The sequence below is a fragment of the Paroedura picta genome, chromosome 3 (assembly GCF_049243985.1).
Source record: "Paroedura picta isolate Pp20150507F chromosome 3, Ppicta_v3.0, whole genome shotgun sequence".
In the NCBI taxonomy this organism is placed as follows: Eukaryota; Metazoa; Chordata; class Lepidosauria; order Squamata; family Gekkonidae; genus Paroedura; species Paroedura picta.
The window spans coordinates 146,414,512-146,417,827 of NC_135371.1; the positions used below are offsets into that span (position 1 = coordinate 146,414,512).

Here is a 3,316-nt window from a genome sequence, read left to right on the forward strand (position 1 = left end):
TCGTCCTCCGGGGGGGGGGGGCGCCAGGAGAAAGGCGCTTGTGGCCCCTTCTCCCCACGGCGGTGTGCCAGGAGCCCCACAAGGGGCCGCAGCCAGACCCGGGCCACTTGCCTTCAACCTCCTGGGGGGAGAGCCCGCCAAAATCCCGCCTGCTGGAGTCGAAGGGGCCGTAGCCCGACTCACCTGGCTGTCAGGGCCGCCGCCGCGCATCCCAGATCCCGCGTGAACCCCAAGCGCCTCAGGCCGGGACTCCCTTGGCGGGGCTGCAGCGAAGCTCCCGGGCCTGCCCTCCCGCGGCCGCTCAGGAGGAAAATGATGTCATGGCTTCAGCCCTCCCCGCATCCTGACCCGCGGCAGCCAATGGGCGCTGGGTCCCAGCCCGCCCGCTCGCTCGCTCGCTCGCTCGCTCGGCGCCAGATGTTTCCCATTCAGGAGCAGCCCGCGGCACCCCAGGCTCCGCTCGGCTCCCGCCTCGGCTCGTGGCTCCGCGCAGCGAATGGCTGGCCAGGGCGGGCTGCGAGCTGGGCCTGCTGGCCCCTTCCTCTTTCTTCCGAGGTCGCTCTCCGCTCCCTCAGGCTGGCAATGGGGCTTCCCGCCCCGCTTCGCGGTCGACTTCTGTCCTGGCGACAACATGCCTGGCTGGCTCTGCAGAGAAAACCCTGAAGCTGGCAGTAAATCGGCCTCCATGACGGGGCTCAATCTTCAGACTAAGGCACTCACCCTGTGCTCCACCTTCCCCCACCACCCACAAACACACCCCACAGCTTCTTGTGGTGTATTAGAAGCCCTGCCTGTTTAGGAAGAAGAGTTGGATTTTCTCTAGGAGTCTCCAAAAGGGTTACAATTGCCTTCATCCCCTCCACAACAGACACCCTGTGAGGTAGGTGGGGCTGTGAGAGCTCTAACAGAACTGCTCTGTGAGAATAGTTCTAAGAGATCTGGGACTGGCCCAAGGTCACCCAGCTGGCTGCATGTGGAGCAGGGAATCAGACCTGCCTCTCCAGCTTAGAGGACACTCCTCTTAGCCACTACACCACCCCACCCCTGACAGCTACTTTAAAGACTCTTTTGAATTTTAAAGCAGAATACAATTAAAAAAAAAACAGCAAGGGAGGGGAACTTCAGTGAGAGCCCAAGGCCTAGAGGACACAGACAAAGCAGGCAACTTGGCAGAGGCTTCTCCCCTGAGCTTCAATATCTATGCTACTTTTAAAGTTTTAGAATGTTCCTTCAAGTCTTCCTCCCACAGAGCCACTACTGTGTTGATGGCATATGGCAGCCCATTCTCAACCATTTGACATTTTTTTTCAGGCTTGGCATACCAGAAATGATGTTAGCTGGCCACACCTCCAGAAGTGAGATGCCACTGAGATGGAACCATTGCTTCATTAGCAAGTTTTCTGCCACAAATGAGGCACAATGGAATAAAGTATAAGTAATGCAGAATAGGGCACTAACATTAACAATGCAATACTAAAGCAGAGTTATACCTTTAGAAACCCATTTACCTTAATAGAAGGCTATAACTCTGATCAGGGTGGTTCTGACAATTGGCTACTTTGAGCTATTTTAAAAAGATCAGTAAGGGAAGGGACCTCCAGTGACTAGAGATGGTACAGAGCTTTAAACATGACGTGAAAAGCAGAGATGTTCCTAACAATTCAGTACATTGGGGGGGGGGGGCAGCATGTTCCAGGATATCATCACCCTGGGCTATGGAGCAGGCAGAAATTCTTGTCTCCCACTGAACAGCTGCAGCAGTTCTCCCAGTTGCCCTATTTAAGGTTAATGAGCGGGGGGGGGGGGGTAACTATCCTTGAAAATTGTGCATTTTATTGACAGCATTTAATTGTGAGAATTGGGTGATACCCTTTCTCTCCATGCCACAGAAAGTTTGATCAGCAAATTTACGACTTAACCTGACCATTCTTTATTTCCCTTCTCCCCACCTGCAAATTTGCAGCCCTACTGAAGAGCAGTAGAAAAGAGCCAAGACTCTATAGCACCTTTGTGGCAAGGTGTGAGCTTTCATTAGTCATTGCTCACTTTTTCAGCACTATTCACGGAAGCTCATACTCTGCCACTGTTTTTGTCAGTCTTTAAAGGTGCTACTGGACTCTTGCTCTTTTCCTACTGCTACAGACAGACCAACTTGGCTACCCATCTTGACCTATTAACGAGATAAGTTTGCTAACACAATGTTGCTGGTTGGCCTGGGAACATGGGTTTAAGGAGCTTAAGGTGAGAAACTGCTGATAAACCATCTCACCACCTATAACCCCCCAAAAGCATTATACTCCGCCACGGCCAACTGGCTGGTGATCCCTGCCCCCAAACATGCATGTCGGTCTGCAACAAGGGACAGAGCTTTTTTTGTCCTGGCCCCCACCTGGTGGAATGAGCTCCCAGAAGAGATCAGGGCACTGCCTGAACTCCCACAATTTTGCAGGGCCCGCAAAAGGGAGCTCCTCCACCAGGCATTTACCTGAGACCAACCAAAGCTAACAACATCCATAGATGCCCCCTCAGACATCCATGGCCTGAACCAGTCTGACCTCTCTGGGAGTCTGTCTAAGTTACTGTTCCTGTTGTTAAGATTCAGAACCACTGTTGGATTATTGTTGATGTTAAGGACAGTATAAAAATCTAATGAATATAAATAAATAAAACGTTCTTCAGGCTCCAAGGAACCCCAGAAGTGGCACAGTTGTGCAGAATATGGTTGGAAAACGTAGCTGTGTACACACCCAACTGGGTCCCTCCCCTTCTCATCCCCTCTAGGCCCATCACTGGCCATTTTTTGAGGGGGTCAACATGACCATATATGGCCATATCACCCTTTACATGTTTAACAAATGGAAAACAATATGTATTAAAAATTCAACTAACTCCCAATCATTCAGGAAACCCTTCCGGGGCCATAAAGAAACCCCAGGGTTTCACAAAACCCTGGTTTAGAGTGACTTGTGGATTTGTGTATTTCCATTGAATACTGCAGGGTTTTCAAAATCATGAACACATAACCTTCACACTAATTATTTACTCTGATGGTTACACATCCCTCTATGAATGCTCCAAGCAGCCTCTTTTCATGTCATGCAGGGACATATTAGCATCTGCTGAAACAATGTTTACATCACCGCACAGCTTGCTCTATATTCTCCCACATGCACAGTTCCCCAAAAAAGGTACATTTTATGTCCAGACAAATGCTCTACTGGAAGTACAAAGACACCAGTGAAAAGGATTCTAAACTTCCAGGTATCTTAAAGAAACAGCATTTACATTATCATAAGTACGAATAAGAAAAGCAAAC

General features: G+C 50.2%; 1 protein-coding gene across 2 annotated transcripts in view; it reads right to left on the bottom strand.

The window, feature by feature from the left end:
• Positions 1 to 618, bottom strand: part of NCKAP5L (NCK associated protein 5 like) — a 48,835-nt gene extending 48,217 nt beyond the window's left edge. For both annotated transcript variants that reach the window (XM_077328458.1, XM_077328462.1), the window contains exon 1: positions 184 to 618. The gene's annotated coding sequence lies outside the window, so the exon portion shown is untranslated. The remainder of the gene's footprint in view (positions 1 to 183) is intronic.
• Positions 619 to 3,316: the final 2,698 nt, after the last annotated feature.